This window comes from Notothenia rossii (genome assembly GCF_949606895.1).
Source record: "Notothenia rossii genome assembly, chromosome: 5".
Classification (NCBI taxonomy): Eukaryota; Metazoa; Chordata; class Actinopteri; order Perciformes; family Nototheniidae; genus Notothenia; species Notothenia rossii.
Genome location: NC_136903.1, coordinates 51,013,517 through 51,036,023, shown reverse-complemented (window position 1 = coordinate 51,036,023; position 22,507 = coordinate 51,013,517). Strand labels below are relative to the sequence as shown.

At 43.0% G+C, this 22,507-nt stretch overlaps 1 long non-coding RNA gene across 1 annotated transcript in view; it reads left to right on the top strand.

Annotated features, from left to right (window-relative positions):
* LOC307039104 overlaps window positions 1-22,507 on the top strand; it is a 514,347-nt gene that overhangs the window by 372,951 nt on the left and 118,889 nt on the right. The window lies entirely within an intron of this gene.

Sequence of the window (22,507 nt, the reverse complement as noted above, 5' to 3'; positions counted from 1 at the left end):
CCACAAACTGGACTGGAGTGTGGACAAGAGACTAAGCAGAAAACAATAAACAAAAGAAACAAAACAAAGAACCAAAACTCTAGATTATTTTAAATTGATCAATTTCTCTTAGAAACTTAATAATCTCACAATATATATTGCCTGATGTTTTCCCTAACAGTCCTGATAGCGACAAGTCATGGAATTTTGCTTTCTTCAGTGTCTGGAAAAACACATTTCTCTGAGTACTATATTTCCTGCAAAGCAGTAAAACATGCTCAACAGTTTCTGGCTGGCTACAGTGTATACACTTTCCGGTTGGATGCTTTCCTATTATACTTAATGTATGATTGAGACCTGTATGACCTATTCTTATCCGAGAAATGACATTTTCCTCCCTTCTTTTAAACCCCACCTTCCTTCCATCCCCCACATACCTTTGAATTTTATAAAGATGTCTTCCTGTATCACTGAGGTCCCAATGATCTTGCCATGTTGTTTGTGCATATTTCTGTATGAATGTTTTAACCTCCGCTTTACTGAGTGGCACTTCTATGTATGTCTATGTTCATACTTCTGAGTGTTTGTTTGGCCAGAATATCCACCTGTTCATTACCCTTTACACCAACATGAGCAGGAACCCAGATGAAATGAGTTGCTATGCCTTTGATTTGCATTTTATATCAAATTAGATATATTTCATTTATTATGTCCATTCTAGATGAAGATCTACCTGATCATAGACTCGATAATGCTGAAAAGCTGTCAGATGCAATTACACTATTATGTATTTCTTTCTCCTCTATCCATTCCAATGACAGTACCAATGCCAACAACTCTGTGGTGTATACTAACACATGGTCTGTTACCCTTTTCTTGATATGTGTATTACTCACTGGGATGTATACTGCTGCCCCAGCACGCCCTGTCTCTGGATCTTTGGAACCATCTGTAAATATGATTGTTGAGTCTGAGTGATATCTTGCAAAAATAATTCTGGACTATGCGCCATACTGGTAGTTCTTTCTTTTCCTTTAACTCCCTTTGTATATTGAGGTCTACACTTGGCAATGGGAATAACCAGGGTGGAATGGACGAGATTGGAACTGTGGGGCAATACTGTATTTGATTCAAACCTATAATTGCTGCTTTAACATGCAAATCCATCCAAAACGTATTAAATGTGACTCATTGTGCTCCCAGCAGTCTTTCAAAAATACTTTTCGCAGGATGACTATCACTGTGCCTCTGAAGGTTTACCCAGTATGCCAACATTACCTTCACTCTTCTTATCCTTAAAGGCATTTCTTCCATTTCCACCTGTATTGCTGATACTGGAGATGTTTTAAAAGCTCCACTACAAATTCTCAGGGCCTGAGCTTGTAGGACATCCAGTTTGTTAAGGTTTGATTCTGCTGCTGCCATGAACGCTATACACCCATAATCGAATACAGGTCTCATGAGTGACCAATATATATTCAGAAGTGATGACCTACTTGCTCCCCACTCCTGTCCCGCCAAACACCGAAGTACATTGTTGACTTTTTTACATTTATTTTGAACTTTTCCTATATGATTGCTCCATGTTAGCTTTCTGTCAAACCAAACACCAATAAATCTTATTGTATTAACCTGTTCAAGAGGTTGCTCATACAATTTTAATTGTGGGAAATGAAGTAAGCGGTATATCTTAAGCCATATTGTCATAAGGCTGTACGATCAGATAAAACTACATTTTCCAGAGAGCATTGCCGTAATTTCTATGTTTCATTGAGCTTGACGACCTTAAAGGAACATCCACTTTTGAAAAAAACGTTTACTTTCTTTGTCATCATGATTAAACCAGCTGTTAGCTGCTCAGAAAGTAATATTATAAGTCAGTAAAATGGATACCATTACCAGCAAAATTGCTATGTTCACAAGTCCAAAATGTACCTTTAGGTGGTAATAAGGCCCACCAACCTTTTGAGGTTTGCAATACTGTAGCCACAGTGTGCAGGCAGGTCTTTTGCTAAAAACGTCTGCCTGCTGGGGCAAGTAAGTATGCTGGGGCAAGTAAGTATTGAGGCAAAGACTTTTGGATAAAAACAATGACCTAAAAGAGTCAAAGTTTATTCTTTGTAGAGATGCAGAGTCATAAGATAATTCCCTGTATGGATAGTCACTACAAGCCACAATCACTATCATTAATATTCTTGGTAATAAAATGGTGTCAAATACGTTGGTATTTGACACCATTTTATTACCAAGAATATTAATGATACAGTTTATCACTAGAACACTTTTTTTATCTACAGTACCTGACTTTAACACACACTGGCTTATCATCCCATAATGTGCATCACAACCTCAGCCTTACACTTAAATAAATGAACACACACATACAACAGTTCATATGGGTGGCATATAATATAGCATGTTGTTTTTGTACAGTGGCTGATTACAAAGTGTTACCATGACAATGCATGACAGCTGCTGTGTAAGGGTTTATGGGTTTGAACTGAGGTTACCTACTGTAACCCCAGCTTCTATGAGTAAATGGCGCAGCCCTCTAAGGCTATCGCTATTGGGTAATCCCCCTGCGCCCCCGCGCAGCACTGAAACACTTGTAGTCCACGCCCACCCGCAAGGTGGGCCCCACCCTCGGGCCTCCTTCCGGTATAAAGAGGAAGGAGGCAATGGCAAAATGGCCCAGCGCTTAGAGGGCTACGCCATTTACTCATAGAAGCTGGGGTTACAGTAGGTAACCTCAGTTCTATTTCGTATATGGCTTCGCCCTCTAAGGCTATCGCTATTGGGTTAAGGGCGAAGCATGATGTAGTCTGCGCCCCACTGGGTCCGCCCGGCACTAGAAGCACAGACACACCTGCTAAATAACACCCCATGCCTGTTGTGCCATGCGTAATGGCGCATCACCGTCCCTGGAACATAGCAAAACATGCCTATCTTCCCGACGGGGTGAAGGCTGGGAACAATACATACCGGCCGCTGTTAGAAAGTAGAGACGAAGGTCCCACCTTGCGCAGCGCTCATAGAGGGGGAACAGCAGCTCTCTGCTTGCAGACAGGCAGGAGAGCGCCCAGCTGGATCCCTGACGTCACTCACTCTGACCAGGCACTCCGTACAAAGTGTGTCAGAGGAAAAAGGAACATCCCTCCTATAAGAGGGGAAAAGGGCCGCTCTCCGCGTGCCGAGAGGCAGGAGAGAGGCGCACAGCTGGCTCCCTGACGTCACTCACTCCGACAGGACACCCAGTACAGGGTGTGTCAGAGAGGAATGGGAGACATCCCTCAAATAAAAATGAATAAACAAACAGGGGGAAGACCAAGATGCAGCAGTGCAAATATCTTCCACTCCACATTCCTCCGTGCAAAGCCGTGGAGGAGGAAATTCCTCTGGTGGAGTGCGCATTGATGTTCTCCGGGGGCTCCACCCCAGAGGAGACATGCCTGTGACACAGCCTCACACAACCTGTGTGACAGCCGTTGTGCAGACAGAGGTTGCCCGATCGAGCGCTCTCTATAATGCACAAACAGGCGCTGAGAATGGCGCAAGGCAGCCGTGCGCGCCACATAGCAAGACAGCACGCGCACAGGACAGAGGAGATTTAGAAAAATAGCGGGGGTAAAAGCCGCGCAAGACACTGTTCCTGGGATGACAGGAGTGTTTCTTGTATCCCATGGAACTGCTGTGGGGAGAGGCTTCTCTGTGAAGTGCCGTAATGGTCTTCATGGTGACGAGCCACACCATCGCCGCAGCTGCCCGTGAGGCGAAAGGGCTGCGAGGGAGTTTCCACACGCTGCATTTCACTCCGTCTCTCCTCATGAGGCGCGTACACGCCTAGGGGTTGAGAGGTGTGTGCATTGAAGGATTATTTGAATTATTTGAAGTATTAAAGTAACGGGGTATGACAGGAAAGTAAAATCTGGTATATTCATTTTGGTGTCACCTTATATATGTTCATGTGTGTTAAATTTGAAGGGACAAAGTATCCTTTCCTCCCCCAATATATTGAGGTGAAGTACTTGTGTTTAGAGAAGAGATGGGAGCATGGGACACCATATTTGGGAATAGTGCCAGACGCTGGAATGTCCCCCTCGTAAAAGAAGGGGGTGTTTACACAATCTTGTAGCAGATGTGTATGTGTTTTAATTGAAGTAAATATAAATGCTACATGATTACTGGTCAACTATACCTCTGTTCTTATTCTTTCATGTGTGGGTACTAAATGGCTACAAACATTGTGGAGAAATTAGCTTAAACATCTTTCATTACTCTATATGAAATGGAAGCAGTTTTTTATGACAGGGACGAGAGAGGTGGGGGAGGGACGCATTCCAGGAGTTTCAGCATGTCAATTGTCAGGGGAATCGACTTGTTTTCAATAGAGGTGTGTGGTTAGTTACTTTGTGTTAATAATAGCAGTATGTGTAAAGGAAGCTGGAAATATACAATGTGAAACCTTTTATTTGAAGTAAAGATGTGAACAATAGCTCAAACAAATGGAAGGGCCATAGGTAAGCCTGAGAAGTTTGACTATTTGGAAAGCATCTCTAATACTGCTTAAGAGCATAGGTAATGTGTTCCTCGTTGTTATTGATATGAAAGTAATTAACATGTATTACGTATATTTAGCCAACTATAACAACTATATCTTAAAACATACTTTTAACTTGTGTGTGGTAACCTGAAGGGGGGAAGATGGACTCAGGGACCAAGGGCCATAAAGGGGATGTGTGTGTGCTGGCTACAAGATGTGAAATAAGATAAGGAAACTTGTTGTTGAGAGCAAGTTCGTACCAGACACTAAAAGGTGTCTGGTCTTCGTCAAACTGAATGAGACTTTTTGTTTCCGGGTTTCTTCTGCTGTGTCGCACTGATTGGGTGCGACAGGCCATGTGTTCGTCTCTGCCAATAAGATGACCTCTGGGGGAAAGCACGTACACCTCCTCCTCCTGTGTTTTAGTATGAAAGACTGTGTTTTCCTTTGGTTCGCGCTCTTGTTTTTCACCCGCCGTTCCTGAGACCTGTCTGACACGGGGGGTAGAACCTGAGCCCGGAGTACTCTGCAGAGTGCTTCGTGATTTCTTTGTATTTGTATTTTGTATTGTTACCTTGTATCATTAAAGCCGGATTATTGTTTAACTTGTATTCTGGTGTTTCTTAATCCATCCCTTTTCCCGAATTCACCTAGCTTGTCAAACGACACGCGGAGACGAGGTTGGTTTGCAACATCCTCCAAATCTCCAACAAGTGGTGACCCGACGTGTCTGAGTGGGGTGTTTTCGGGGAAGAGACCACCGGCGGCAAGCGGACGAATGGTCCGGAGAAGAGGCCTAGAATAATCTCTGACAACTAAAACGAGGATCCTTCAATTGAAAGGTGAGCAGACAAGCCTGTTTCTATCGAAGGTCTGTAATTGGCTAAACTAAATTTTAGAGTTGTCAGAGACATATTCCGGTGTCATAGTTGTTGCGGTGGAATATACAAATACATATTTTAGATAGGTAGGAAAGTTATATAACATAAAAGTGAATCAACGAGGTATGTAAGACGAAGGTGAAAGGCCCCGTACTTTTTTCAGAAAGGAGACGGCTGAAGACTCGTTGGGGGACGTCCAGTGACCGTTTTCAGACGGCATCCAGGAGACGAATCTGAATAACAATTCTTAGGTTCATAGGAATCGAAGTTGAGTTATAAGTAAAATCCAAAGGAGAGTAACGCAACCTTCAAAAAGCAATTTTGAAGTGACCGGACCTCATTAATCCTTTGTTCTGTGGGGGTTGCTGAATAGACTGTACGGGGAACATTTTTTCTGTGAATATTTACTGGTAACAAGGACAGTAAGTCAGATCAATAGATATGAAGTCTGTGAATATTGACTGGTAACAGAAACAGCCTAAGTTAGATGAATAGATACGAAGTCATAATGAAGGGAAAATTTTAACGAGAGGAGCGTGAGTTAAGAGCTTACGAGGACAGTGGGTTCAAGCAGAAAAATTGAATAAAAGGATAGCAGAAGTGTTAATTGTTGAAAGAAGCCCCCCTTTTCCAAAGGAGAGGCTGAGAGCTACAGCGGGGGAGAGACAAGGGGGTGTCAGTATTTGTCTGTGAGAGTTCCCCCCACCCTTTTTCCTCTCGAGAGCAGCAGCGGCCCGGAGGGGGTCTGCTTGCTTTTGTCTCTAGTGATCTGAAGTTGGACTGAAATACATAGAAAATGAACAGATCAAGGTGTGATTTGAAGTGGTAGATATATTGAAATTAATAAACAATGATTTGCTGTTATTTAAATATAGTCTTTGAGAACTGATTGATACCGTTGCATTGCGTTGTGAATTTCATAGTATTTGTCATTAACTAAGGATTGTACTTAATTATACTTCAAGGAAAATTATGTTACATACAGTAACCTTAGGGGAAAGTAAAAAGAGATTTACTGAGAATATGAAGTACATTAAAGTTAAGGTTTTATTCAAATTAAATATGATAGGTGGATTTCTCCATCTAGAATACGACATGGAAAGAGGAACATTTGTTAGACATGAAATAACGAACTCATTGGAAGAAATATATATATTGAGAGGTTATATAGAGTTACTGCTATTCTGGAAAATGTCATATTGTTTTGTGAGTAACATGAAATAAGAATATATTTACTAGATATAAGAACAACAGGCTTATCTAGGTTAACAGAACATTGCTATTAACCAGTTTCAGCTGCAACTATCCTGTCTTTGTTCTAAAGAGAACGTACGTTGCATTTACAATTAATATTAAGAAATGTTCACAATTGATACCATTAAAGACCGTTTGGGATTAATAGGACGAGTTTCTCATAAACATTCGTGCTTAGATGGAATAAAAGTGTTGAGAGATGTTCTCAAAAAATGGGAGTTTTCACAATGCTTTTAGTTTTTATTGAAACAATTAAGTAATAAGGACAGAAAAATGTTCCGTGATGATTTATTTAGGTTTCAGCTTTAGTAATAATGAAGATTACCTTTTGTAATAATTCCTTTAAGTGTTCCAAAATATATTCATGAACTGTAGTCAGATTACTTGTTTTAAATATATAGCGCTGGATACAGTTAGTTTTGTATTCTGTTACAAATCTAACCATGCTTGTAACACACAACTTAGATAAACAATTTGAAAAGAATAGAATAAGCAAGAAGATAAAAGATGAATCTATAGTGGTTAAGAAAAGTTTTTGTTTTGCCTATTAACTGAGAACTGAAGTAATGAAGAATAGGAAGACTGTTACCATTAATGGGTTTCACATTCACATGTTTCAGCATTCCTGACCATATAGACACTCAGCTGTTTTATTTTGTCACCCGCTGGGGGAGAGATTTACATTGAGTTTTTCTCAGTAGCTGATTTGCTGTGATTACAGCAGCATTGGATAGTTGTGCGCCACCTTTGGGTTGTACTCTGAATCAGGGTGTTGGTGAAAAGTTGCTCATTGCAAACAGAAGAACTGTGCAAAGAACACATCTCAAAGGAGGTTTTCACAGTTTGCTTGTGCCTCGTTGTCAAGGCAACAGTGGTGTGAAGAGGTACTGCAGTTTTGGGGGATTTCTGCGGCACAGAGGACAACGTGTGTCTGCTGATTGTATCACATTGATCCAGAGGTCCCTTCCCCCTCAGGACATCACAATGCCAGAGAGAGTTTCCTTGGAGCCCACTGACCAGGGCCGGTTCTAGCTTTTTGGGGGCCCTGCCACTGACTACGGCTGAAGAGGACAATGAATCATTGACTGTTCTCAATATGACAAGATCAAGAGACAGGCTGGTCTCAGTCTGTTCAGACTCTGAAGAAATCATGCAATGATTTTACAGCATAACTGTGCAAGAGTTTATCAGAAGGTGGTGTAGAACGATATGCTTAGTGTTTAGGAAAGGAGGCTGATTGTTTAATGATGGTCTGGAATGCTGAAAGGGTTAAGGTTTAAAATCCTTGTTTGGCAAACAAGACATCTGATTATTATGTCACACATGATAATCTTGACATAGTGACTAGCTATGGGTAAACGTGTGGACGTTATACCATTATTATCATGAACTAAAAATAAATAGGGAAATAGTATCTGGTTAAAGATGAATGGATTTCATATCCTAGAGAGGAATAGTTATATTGTGAATACTTCACAAGGTATTTACTAATGTATTTTGGAGAACACAAGAACACAGGTCCAGTTTTGTTTTTTTCTAGATTAAATTGTCCATTAGCAAAACTGTTCAGCTTAGGTCTAGCTTTAGACTTTGATAGTAAAAGAGTATTTAGGCTTATTTTTGTATATCTGACATTTTTAAATATGTTGGCTATTCACTAGATAGAAAGATGGCATTACTCTCTATTTGTTAAGAACATTTCTGAAGATTGAATATTTGTTTCATTCCTAATATTCCTATTTAGGATGTAATTTGAGAGTAACAAGGCTGATGCTGAAATTGGGAAATATGTTAGTGGTTTACATGATGTAAACAAAACAAAAAAAAAAGATTTTGTTTGTTCAACCTCCAGTTAGATCTGAAACAGTAATAATGATCGATTTGGCCAAAGCTTAGTTTAACATCCTGATGTAACATTATGAGGTATGTTCACTTCTAAGGGTAAACAAATTGATAAAATGGATTATTATTATTATTGATTAATTTGGAATATTAATTCAAAAGGCCGTTTTCTGCAGGTTCACTTAAGAATGCCTTGCATGAACATTTGTCAGAACATTTGTTATTGTGTTTCCTAGGGGCGGTATGTTAATAAAGTGTATTGATCATTTGTTTGTTAAACATCTGAAGAAAATGGTGCTGCGAACACGAGAAAAACTTTGTTGCATTGGTTGACATCAACACAATGATGTCACTAGTACAACTCCAGCTAGTAGAATATTAAAGTCTCTGCAGAGCACGACACATGGCCAATGAAACTGAGACCAAATGACCTTTGACCCTGACTGACAGTGTGACTTGAGAAAAGCACTATCAATGACTGACTCTGGGGCTGACCAAACTTGACTTTACAACCTGACAGTGTGGGTGTGAATGAATTTCTGCATGTGATCAGTGTAACTGCATGATTCTAAAACAATAACTAACCGAGCATGTCTTTGGACTAATACATTATTTTGGAGCTCCATGGGAAACACAGGTTTCCTACAATTCCACGCATTTGGAAAAATGCACATGTGACCCGTTTCTAATTGCCACAGGAGTTGGCGGTTTGCAAATGTAAAACTCAAACTAAAATCTAAAGATTCTGTTTCTTTTAGGACTGCCAGCTGGGAATGAACACTTATTTTCCCTGGAGTGTTTACTGTGAAAGATGATGGATATACTTTTGTGAATGATGTTTGGTATTTTCTTATAACCACTGGTTACCTGAAGGTTTTCTTCCCATACAGGATTTTATTACACATGTTTACATGTGTAAAAAGGGGGAGTGTGGGATATTTTCATTTAGGGACTGGAAGAAACCTGCCGCCCCAACTCAGATGTTCAATCTGACCATTGATTGACAGTTTTAGATTTAACCTGCTCCATATCTGGGGATAAGATACTGTTTGATGAATGTTGACATGTTTCTAATATTGATTGAGTTATAACAGGTAACACAGATGCAGAATCAGTGGCCAAGGGGCTACTGAGAGAGGTAATTCCAGGATGAGAATAAGAAGGTGAACGGTGATAATGAAAACAATTTTGTAATATTTCAACAGGTATTAAAGTAACTGAGGTTTGAACTGTAGAAAGAACATATTACAGCTAAGTTAAAACATAGTAATGTAATGAGATAGAATTTAATTTAGACAACATCTTGTAACTAGCCTGGTAAAGAAGTAAAAGCCATAGACTGTTTAGATCATTATGGGGATGTACATTTAATTTAAATTCATAATAGAAAGACATTTGATGACAGTATGTTGAATTTCTGTATTCATTTTTCAGCTTGATAATATCCAAGCAGTGACAGGTAGAAGCAGTCTCGCCTGGAAATTATTCACTTTGTCAGTATCATGATTTTAGTTGTTTTTAATCCATAACATTAGTGTGTTTCTTTACCAGAAACATTAGCAGTTCATATTATATTTAGATTTTAAATGGGATCTCAAGGATTTCATTTATAATAACACAGATGCTTGTCAGGAATTCAGAGCTATTGAGATATGTTATTTAGTTCACCTGAAGATGTTGGGGTTTATTTTGTTGACACAGGCCAAGTATTAGAATTCTGAAGCGGCCTACCAGCGGTGGGTCAAACACCTGAGGGCCCAGAAGCACTGAGCGTAGACTTGAGGGGTGGGTATCAGATTTCTCCACACAGGTTGCTGACGCCAAAAGGGGGACCCGAGGAGCAGGAGGCCGACACAGCGGAGTTCGTCTGGCTGAAGGTCGTCAGGCCTACGTGACTCAACCCCAGGTTCTCCGGCCTCTACAGAGTGACCCAGAGGACATCTCATGCCGTCCGCCGAGGAGCAAAGGGGGACATCTGGTACTACTGGAGCCAGTGTGCGGCGAGGAACACTCCGGCTAGGACCTTGGAGGACATCAGGATGGACCTGGCTATCGTCAACGCGGACATCCCTACAGCAGACGACTTGGAAGCAGGCATCAGCGGACTGGAGGAGAAGGACCTCGCGGACATCCCTACAGCAGACGACTTGGAAGGAGGCGTCAGCGGGCTGGGGGACTTCTCGAGGCAGCAGAGGAGTCTACTTCTCTCTGATCAGATTAATCAGTTCCACCTTTGAAGGAAAGGCCGCATCTCCCCCTCCCTATCAGCTGCCCTTGTTGGCGTATTCCGCTGAGGGGGGGGGGCCTGATGATTCAACAACACGCAAGGATGCTGCTGTCTGGCACTCAGGCTCTCACTCTGATAGTTTCTTCACTGTCATTGGAGGTTGTTTTCTGTTCTCAAAGGTTTAATGAAGGGGGACAGACACAGTATTAAAGAAGGACAGTAGTTTTGTTTCAAATGTCTTATGTGTGTTGGTCTCGTTAATGCGAGACCAAAAAGGGGGAATTGAAGGATTATTTGAATTATTTGAAGTATTAAAGTAACGGGGTATGACAGGAAAGTAAAATCTGGTATATTCATTTTGGTGTCACCTTATATATGTTCATGTGTGTTAAATTTGAAGGGACAAAGTATCCTTTCCTCCCCCAATATATTGAGGTGAAGTACTTGTGTTTAGAGAAGAGATGGGAGCATGGGACACCATATTTGGGAATAGTGCCAGACGCTGGAATGTCCCCCTCGTAAAAGAAGGGGGTGTTTACACAATCTTGTAGCAGATGTGTATGTGTTTTAATTGAAGTAAATATAAATGCTACATGATTACTGGTCAACTATACCTCTGTTCTTATTCTTTCATGTGTGGGTACTAAATGGCTACAAACATTGTGGAGAAATTAGCTTAAACATCTTTCATTACTCTATATGAAATGGAAGCAGTTTTTTATGACAGGGACGAGAGAGGTGGGGGAGGGACGCATTCCAGGAGTTTCAGCATGTCAATTGTCAGGGGAATCGACTTGTTTTCAATAGAGGTGTGTGGTTATTTACTTTGTGTTAATAATAGCAGTATGTGTAAAGGAAGCTGGAAATATACAATGTGAAACCTTTTATTTGAAGTAAAGATGTGAACAATAGCTCAAACAAATGGAAGGGCCATAGGTAAGCCTGAGAAGTTTGACTATTTGGAAAGCATCTCTAATACTGCTTAAGAGCATAGGTAATGTGTTCCTCGTTGTTATTGATATGAAAGTAATTAACATGTATTACGTATATTTAGCCAACTATAACAACTATATCTTAAAACATACTTTTAACTTGTGTGTGGTAACCTGAAGGGGGGAAGATGGACTCAGGGACCAAGGGCCATAAAGGGGATGTGTGTGTGCTGGCTACAAGATGTGAAATAAGATAAGGAAACTTGTTGTTGAGAGCAAGTTCGTACCAGACACTAAAAGGTGTCTGGTCTTCGTCAAACTGAATGAGACTTTTTGTTTCCGGGTTTCTTCTGCTGTGTCGCACTGATTGGGTGCGACAGGCCATGTGTTCGTCTCTGCCAATAAGATGACCTCTGGGGGAAAGCACGTACACCTCCTCCTCCTGTGTTTTAGTATGAAAGACTGTGTTTTCCTTTGGTTCGCGCTCTTGTTTTTCACCCGCCGTTCCTGAGACCTGTCTGACACGGGGGGTAGAACCTGAGCCCGGAGTACTCTGCAGAGTGCTTCGTGATTTCTTTGTATTTGTATTTTGTATTGTTACCTTGTATCATTAAAGCCGGATTATTGTTTAACTTGTATTCTGGTGTTTCTTAATCCATCCCTTTTCCCGAATTCACCTAGCTTGTCAAACGACACGCGGAGACGAGGTTGGTTTGCAACATCCTCCAAATCTCCAACAGCATGCTGTCCACACGAGGCGTTATAACGGTGCTCGTGGTTATTATGACCGTGTGTAGGAGGCATATCTGGGACAGAGGAATGCCGCGAGTTCTGCAGTTTATAAACCAATAGGTTAAAACAGCAGGCTTCTGCAGCGAATGAACCACCTCTGGAGTGTCCCCCTGTTGGAAGAGACCCAAGGGGATCATCACGTGACCAGCTGACGCCAACGCCGAGCAGCTGCGTCACGGAGAGGGCTGTGTGGGTTGTGACACGCCGGAGGAGAGCTGTCAGTTCCTCCACTCGCTGCCGCGAGAGTCGCGCTCTCATGCTGGCTGAGTTTAATTCCACTCCCAGATAACGATTGTCTGAGAGGGAAGAGGACAGCTCTTCTTCCAATTTATTATGAAACCCAGGCTTTGACAGATGCGATACGAGATGTACCGTCTGTAAAGCGACTTCCTCCCTGGAGCGAGCCAGCAAATAGCAGGTCGTCCAGAGAAAAACCACTCTCATCCCTCCTCTGTGTAGTGGCTCCAGCCTTCTCTACACAAATGCGAGGAGCCAGGAAATATCCGAACGGCAGACGATTGTCTGGTCTGATATTCCCTGAATGGAAAAGGCTGGAATTTCCTGTGTTTTGGGATGATGGGTACGTGGAAGTATGCATCCTTCAGGTGGAAGTGAACCAGTCTTCCTGGTGAAAACATTCCAGCAACTGTTTGATCGTCAGCATGTGGAATACTGACAGATCGAGGATGTCTCATTCCCCCAGTCTTTTTCGGGATTAGAAAAATAACGGGAGTGAAAACCCCTGATTTTCCTCCCTTTGAGGAACCCTGAAAATATCCTCTTTCAACAGGAGTTCCAGCAGCTCGGATTGGAGCGCAAGACATATCTTCCGGGAGGACAGGAGTGTTTCCTGTATCCCATTGAACTGTGGGGGGAGAAGCGAACTGCAGGACGTATCCTCTGCTGATCAGCCTGCTCATCCATCTGTCCATCAGACACACGCGCTGCCACTCTGAGAAACACTCTAAGAGCGGGCGCACATGCTCGAGATGTTCTGTGGTCGTCATGGCAACGAGCCAAGCCAGGGAGCCTCCACACGCATGCGTTTCACTCCGGCTCTCATCATGAGGCGTGTACCGCTCAGGGGATGAGTGGAGTTGTGTGCAGTGCTGTCCACATGAGGCGTTATACCGGCGCTCATGGGTTATTATGACCGTGTGTAGGAGGCGTATCTCGGACAGGGGAATGCCGCGAGCTCTGCAGGTTTATTAACCAATAGGTTAAAACCAGCAGGCTTCGGCAGGGAGCCCTGCTGTCTACTTAATCAACAGATTAGTGGCAGCCGGCTTAATTACCGGCTCCGCTTCCTCGGAGGCTCTCGCGGAGCAGACCAGGAGCGGGGGAGCCTCACTCCCCTTTGACTCGCCGCCGGGAGACCCTGTCTCTGGGATGGCGGGTGAGCGGAGACGTGGGACGGAGCCCCTGCAGCCGCCGGGGCGGTTGCAGGGGCAGCGTTGGTGCCGCTGTGGCAGCTCAGCCGACTGGAGCCAGCTGTAGGCTACATGCTGGCGAATGCCGTCCACCTGTTCCGCGGCCGTCTTCATTGACTCCACCATGGCGTGGAACTGGGGTCCGAACAGCCCGTCCGGGCTGATTGGAGCGTCCAGTAGCACTTTTCTGGCCGTCTCCGTAACAGACGCCGCCGCGCTGTGTTTACGGAGAGGGGGAAAGCATATTCGGCCGCCAAGCTGGCACCCTGCTCCGAGTCTGTCTCCCCTGTCCGGGGGAGAGGAGGGAGGGGAGAACCGAACGGTGAACCGTGGAGGGAGGCGGGGCAGGAGTTGCTTCGGACTCCTGCCCGGCACTCTCCCCCAGGGTTATGGCTAGAAAGGATCCGTCTAATGTAAATATGACGTCACGTTCTCGTTCTAACTCTCGTTGTAATCGGAGCGGCTCGGAAGCGCAGTCACGTGGCTGAATGTTTACGTTTGGGATGGCGAGAAACTAAACTATATTAAATATGTAAATACTTGTTAGCGGTCTTGCTGTTGAAAGAAGAATGACAACACTGTAGATCAGCAACACTATGGTTTATTTTGTATTCACAGGCAAGTCAACGTTGTTGCAGTAAAAGTCCCAAGATAGCTCCTGGTGCAATAAAATGTATGTTGCATGTTACTGCTGTAGATGTGTTTACCTCTTTTATATCCCGTTGGGTAGTTTAATCTGCAGCAATGCACCATATTCTATAATATCATCATATATGTGTAGCTTTGTCTCTGTCGTATCTTTCAAAAGTAAAGTGAAACAGCTGTTTTCAGCTTTGTGATGATGTATTTTCCAGCTGATCCAAGAGGCTTTTTAAACACCTTACTTGGCTTAAGAGGGAGGGGAATTTTCTCAACACATAAAGGAACACTTTATCCTTCAGTTTATCACAAACATTACATCAACACATTTGGAGATCCTAATTTGAATCCAGTCTGTAATTTGATATTAAGGTTTTAATAATGAAATGAGGTCATGAATCGAGTTCAAGGTTAAGATCATCTTTATTATCCTATGTACAAAAATGAACATACAACATTAATATAACAGTAACGAATAAAACAAAATAACATTATGCAACTCTGATCTTCTTGCTGATACTTTTCAAAGTTACTTTTACATTTGCTCTACTTCTCCTGCTACTGTTTGCTCTGCTTTCAACTTCTCTTTCAACTCTGCTCTTTACTCTGCTTTCCCTGTTTCCTCTGTTCTCCTCTCCTCATCTTCTCCTCAGACTATCCTCGTTTTGCTGTATCCTCTCCTCTCCTGTTCTCCTCTCCTCATACTCTCCTCCTTTTGCTGTCTCCTCTCCTCTGTTCTCCTCATCTCCTCTCCTCCTTTTGCTGTTAGATATTTAGACTGTAATGACAGCTTATGATATACTTTTTATAACTACATCAATCACATGCAATGGATCCAAAAAAGGTTGTTTTACTTTGCACCTCTTTACAGCTCCATTCATCTCCAAGCTTCCAACATTCACCTGGCGGTGGTGCCTTGGATGAAAACAACTTTTGATATGATACAATACAACAACAATAGTTAACACCTATCCACAGCAATAAGCACAATGAGAAGACTAATGGTCTCTTTTATATCAGTTTCTATTGGAGTGAAATGAACTGTGCCATGTCACATAGGATTGGAATGGATGATTGGCTGTGTTTTGTGAATATAGAGGAGATGGCAAAAGTAAATACTTTGTTCTTACCTAAAGCATCTATCCTCCTCTTCGTACCCCTGCCTGCTCCTCCCGCATTAGACTCTGGGGACTTAGCTTTTAAAATCTGGTTCAAGCTGTCCACTCTGTAGTTGGATCTCATGACCTCAGCTTTATGACCCACCCGGCCTGAAAAAGGGTGTCTACGATGGCTGGTACTGAGAGGTGTTATGGTCCTCTTCTGCCTTTTGTGTTTGGGGGGGCGTGAAGGTGAGAGGAAGACTACTGTCATGTGGGGTGTGTTGCTTTACGTCCTCCAAAAGATCATTTAGTCTTGATATCACTGTACACATGAACGTCTCATCCTGTAGGTGGTATGTGTGCTCAGTAATTTCCCGCAATAAGGTCCCACACTGCTGTCGTTTCCTATCTCTTGAGGACTTTGAGTGGTTACCACTGCTCTGATTACAACGAGAGTTAGAACGACGTCTCTTCTCGATCTTCCCGCGATCTTCCCGCGTCCCGCCCACCCCGACCCTTTCCGATTACAGCCGAGCCGCTCCGATTACAACGAGAGTTAGAACGAGAACGTGACGTCATATTTACATTAGACGGATCCTTTCTAGCCATAACCCTCCCCCAGGGACACGAGGCCCCGTCCGCGGGCTCGTAAGCCTGGACGGGCCAATCGTCCTCCTCGGCCACAGCAGCAAGAGTGTCCGCTCTCCGCTTCCTGTCGCCCGAGGGGAGACGAGCGCAGTGCATGCTACCTGCTGGTTTAGAGCCGCGTACGCGTGCTCTGACCCCCGGCAGGATTCGCATACTGCTTTTTTCTCTGCAGGTCATAACTCATTATGAACCCAGAGCCACATGAGGGACAATCACGGACGCAGTTGTTGCTCATGATGATTCTCAATTGCTGTGCTTCAGTAACTGTGCTGGTTTGCTGAAAAAAAGAGGGAGCAGATTGCCGGGCCTCCCTCCTATTTATACCGGAAGGAGGCCCGAGGGTGGGGCCCACCTTGCGGGTGGGGCCCACCTTGCGGGTGGGCGTGGACTACAAGTGTTTCAGTGCTGTGTGGGGTCGCAGGGGGATTACCCAATAGCGATAGCCTTAGAGGGAAAAGCCATATACGAAATAGAACCATCGACTGTATAAAGGTTTGAACTGGAGTCTGGTCTGCAGCCAAAACCATTTTTTGATGAATCCAATATATTATTTTCCTCATAGGCCCTTTCTTATTTCACTAATTCCCCTCCTCGACTCCTATCCTCGAGACTTAGTCCCGCCCACAGGCCATGCGAGCGAAGGAGCCGAGGAGGGGAGCCGAGGAGAGAGGAGGGGAAGCAGCAGGCGGTAAATGAGAACTCCTCTCCTCTGAGCGGTCATTGTAAAGAGACGTCCATTAATGATGACAGTAGGCACAGCAGCCCTCTGATGGACAGATGTGCTCATGATGACTTATATATTTACTTTTAATTCATTCACAGTGCGGTATAATGAGACAATAACAGGCTACAGATGCGGACACACACACACACACACGCACACACACACACACACACACACACACACACACACACACACACACACACACACACACACACACACACACACAGACACACACACACACACACACACACACACACACAGACACACACACACACACACACACACACACACACACACACACACACACACACACATATATATATTTATATAAATATATACCATTTCAGAGCACTCTCATAATAACGTAACACTATCAGAGACTGGATATATCCCCCCCCCTTTCCTTGGAATATGTTATGAATTGTAAGGTGTCCTTGGGTGCTTTGAAAGGCGCCCCTAAATAAAATGAATTATCATTATTATTATTTATTATCTGAACGATGTAATAACTTTTAAAACTTTTTCCAGTTACATTGCCCCATGCATTCAGCAGCAGGCCATTCACTTTGATTTGATCCCATTATGAAATGTCATCATTTCGACAATAAATAAATACTACATAAACGTTATCTTACACATTTTATCCAACCATCTCCGTTTCTAACTTTCAATATATTTTAAAAGAGATCTCTCTCTCTCGTCTGCGTGCGGGGGCCGGGCCTCACACACACGCTGCATCTCTCTCTCGCTCACAGACATGCTGCAGCGCTGTGCAGTGTGCACACAGTTCTGCCGGTAATGAATATTGCATTTTGTGAGGAAACTTTTCCACCAATAATTCCAATAAGTATTTCAAAATGTATTCACTCGTGACGTTACGTATTGCGCCGAGGCTTCGGAGCGTGTGTCGAGTAATCCCCGAAGCTTTTTGTGAAGCCTGTATCGAGGCTTGTATCGTTTTGGGCCAGTGACGTCACCGATGACAAACGAAGCCTCGCTGCCTGTCGATATCACGTGACTTATTCAGAAAGCGATTCCGATCGGTTGAACCGTTGAACCACAACGCTCATATGGATGTATAATAAGAACGACATTACCCCTCCTGTACGCTCATATGGATGCCCGGTGCTGACACGATAGAATTAAGAGAGCTCAGACCCTCACTTAGATGTCGGAACATGTTAAGTATAAATAAATAAAAGCATAAATAAAAGTAGGAATAAAAACATCAATGGATAAATAAATGAATAAATACAGGAATAAAAAGGGTCCAGTGTTTTCAGATGAATTGTGTGCTTGTGCTGTGGCTCAGCTGGAAAGCAATTGACTCATGACCGCAGGGTCCCTGGTTCAACGACTGGTCAATACGTCTTTTTTGTTTGTTTATAAAAGCTACAGCTAAATCAGATAATGTAGTTCATAAATGTATTCTTTGATATGGTTTAGCCTTTCTCAGGCTACAACTAGTGATGTTACGTATTGCGCCGAGGAGTAATCCCCGAAGCTTTTTCTGAACCTTATATCGAGGCTTGTATCGTTTTGGGCCAGTGACGTCACCGATGACAAACGAAGCCTCGCTGCCTGTCAATACCACGTGACTGCTTCAGAAAGCGATTCAGATCGGTTGAACCGTTGAACCACAACGCTCATATGGATGTATAATAAGAACGATATTACCCCTCCTGTACCCGGGCCCGGTGCTGACACGATAGAATTAAGAGAGCTCAGACCCTCACTTATATAGAGGTCGGAACATGTCATGCGTATAAATAAATAAAAGCATAAATAAATGGAGGAATACAAAAATAGATGAATAAATACAGGACTAAATATAGTGCAGTGTTTTCAGGAAATATTAGTGTAGGCCTGCGTGCTGTGGCTCAGCCAGAAAGCAGTTGACTGTCAACCGCAAGGTCCCTGGTTCAACGACTGGTCAATAGGCCTACGTATTTATTTTTAAAAAGTACAGCTAAATGAGATAATGTAGTTAATAAATGTATTCTTTGATATGGTTTAGCCTTTCCCAGGCTACAACATGGTTAAGTTTACGAATATTATTAAGGAATACAAATCCCTCTTTGCAATGTTTACCAGCCTCCTTAGGCTTTTCAATCACAATCATTAAACTGGAATAAATACAATATTGTTAACATGAATATATGATTTTATGTTTGTTGTTTAGAGGTATTCTAAGGCTTTACTCATTGGGAACTCGGTATGAGATAGAGCACACTGTTCAGATGTCCAATCTGCCTGTTTTACACACTTTGAACAACAGGGGGGTTTGTGTTCAAATGAAGCCCATGATGAAGCCTCATGAGATGAACCCTTTTGCGAACCAATTGGCTGGAAAGCTTCAAAGCTTCATAAGGCTTCATCTCGCCATCACTAGTATTCACTTCAGATTTACGAAAGTAACTGTAATCAGATTACTCGTTTTTCAAATGTAACGCCAGCTGAATACAGTTAGCCTACTTGATTTTTGTATTCTGATTACGCAACGCCGTTACATGTATTCGGTTACAACCCAACCCTGCTTCGAGGCTACTGTCCCGCAGCTCCTGCCTCTCTGTTGGACTCTGTCGCAGCGGGGCTACTGCTGTGGTGCGCACAAAGCAGACTCTTCACAACAACAAGGATCACTTCTTCTTCAAGGCATTGCACTTAGAACTACAATATAAGCATGTTAATGTTAACCTAACAGCTCCGGCGATCAAGGTTGGCAAGTATGCCTCACAGCTGAAAACATCGCGTCGCGATGAAAGCAGTTCATAAAATAATATATATATTACATATATCCAGTCTCTGATTGTGTTACGTCATTATGAGAGTGCTCTCATACTTGTTTGATTCTGAAATTGTATATATTTATATAAATATATGTGTGTGTGTCCGCATCTGTAGCCTGTTATTGTCTCATTATACCGCACTGTGAATGAATCAAAGTAAATATATAAGTCGTCATGAACACATCTGTCCATCAGAGGGCTGCTGTGCCTCCTGTCATCATTAATGGACGTCTCTTTACAATGACCGCTCAGAGGGGAGGAGTTCTCATTTCTCTAACCGCCTGCTGCTTCCACTCCTCTCTCCTCGGTTCCCCTCCTCAATCCTCCGCTCGCATCTCCTGTGGGCGGCACCAAGTCTCGAGGAGAGGAGTCGAGGATAGGAGTCGAGGAGGGGACATTTGAGTATTGAGAAACCTCTTTTGAAACATCTCTGTTCCCGGAAATGCATCAACGAAGGAGCCGTGGAGGACCCTGGAGGACCCGCCATCAGTGGCCCTCTCTCATTTCTCTAACTCCCCTCCTCGACTCCCCTCCTCGACTCCTATCCTCGAGACTTAGTCCCGCCCACAGGAGATGCGAGTGGAGGAGACGAGGAGGGGAGCCGAGGAGAGAGGAGGGGAAGCAGCAGGCGGTTAGAGAAATGAGAACTCCTCTCCTCTGAGTGGTCATTTTAAAGAGACGTCCATTAATGATGACAGAAGGCACAGCAGCCGTCTGTCTGATGGACAGATGTGTTCATGACGACTTATGTATTTACTTTTAATTCATTGACAGTGCGGCATAATGAGACAATAACAGGCTACAGATGCGGACACACACACACACACACACACACACACACACACACACACACACACACACACACACACACACACACATATATATATATGTATATATATATAAATATATACAATTTCAGAATCAAACAGAGCACTCTCATAATAACGTAACACTATCAGAGACTGGATATATCCCCCCCTCTTATTACGGGCCAAAAGTTTTATTTACAAGTATTAAAACTAAGCAGAGGACACCAAACCAACTGAGACCTGTCTGTCCGCTGCACCTACGCTCACACTGTACCACACCCACCTACACCACACACACGCACCTACAGCTCCTAAAACAGGCTACAGCCGTTGTGTATTTTATTATGTGAAGCACTAAATAGTTTTAGAAAAATATCGACTCTTTGTTTGATATCTACTAAACTAAAGCATTATACACTCTGCTCTGCTTTCTGCACGGACCTCACAGCTGTTCTCTCTGTAAACATCGCGTCGCGATGAAAGCAGTTAATAAAATAATATCCAGGGGATGCATGCAGAGCTGTCATTGGCTGAGATAAGTCCGGCCGTGCGTCATGACTCTTTGAAACATATCTGTTCCCGGAAATGCATCCAAGAAGGAGCCGTGGAGGACCGTGGAGGACCCATCAGTGTATCCTCGGTTATAGCTCCTCCAGAGAGTCTCCTCGACGCTCGATCCTCGAAGTGCATTTTGAGAAATGAGATGTCCTTCAACATGGCACGCTGAAATTCATTTCCGGGTCACTACCGGAGGACCGAGGAGTCGAGGAGTCGAGGAGTCGAGGAGGGGCACGGCCGGACTTATCTCATCTCAAATATATGTGTGTGTGTGTATATGTCCGCATCTGTAGCCTGTTATTGTCTCATTATACCGCACCGTGAACAAATTAAAAGTAAATATATAAGTCGTCATGAACCCATCTGTCCCACAGAGGGCTGCTGTGCCTCCTGTCATCATTAATGGACGTCTCTTTAAAATGACCGCTAAGAGGAGAGAATCTCTAATTTCTCTAACCGCCTGCTGCTTCCCCTCCTCTCTCCTCGGTTCCCCTCCTCAGTCCTCCGCTCGCATCTCCTGTGGGCGGGACTAAGTCTCGAGGATAGGAGTCAAGGAGGGGAAATTACAGTATTGAGGAACCTCTGAGGAAGGGGAATTAGTGAAATCAGAAAGGGCCATAGAGGCCACAGTGACGCATCCTAAAACCCGGAAGTAAACTCCTTCCGGTTTTTTCGAAAAAAATCAATGCAATTTCTCCATAGGATTTTGGAAAATAGTTCGAAATAAGGTCTTTGGTTGACACACATTAAACCCTTTAACTGCCGGACCAAGAAAAAACCTATGGAATTTTTTTTGTTGCATTTTCTTATCAAATGGGCCACAAATAAGCACAAACACATTTTTTTTTTTTTACTGACCACACAGTTTTGTCTTTATGAGCCTCTACCAAATGGTCGAGCTGGCCTTCTATGGTAAAAGTAATCATCATATACAGTACAGTATTTATATGCATCAAACTCAAATAAAACACAAACTCAAATACATTTGTTTCTTTTATGGAAAATGAGCAATATATACAACCAGATATATTCATAAAAGATAATAAATTATAATTGTAAAAAAAAAAAGATGGAAAAAAGTCATGTAAAGTGTTTTTCATGATAAAAAAAATACTTGCTCATCTTACTGTATATGCTGAATTGGCCTAACAGGAAACCACTGGCCTTACAGCACATGTCCATATCCTGTGTTGGCCTAACTTGCTCATCTGTGTGCAATTTTGTGCTGAATGCCATGCATGAAAGGTGCTATATACATTATTATCACTCTTTCACTCTGAGACTCATAAGGCAGTACTAGATTTAGTAATATTACCATGAATCTAGCCATTTATTTACCATATTTTATTGGAAAACATCTCTG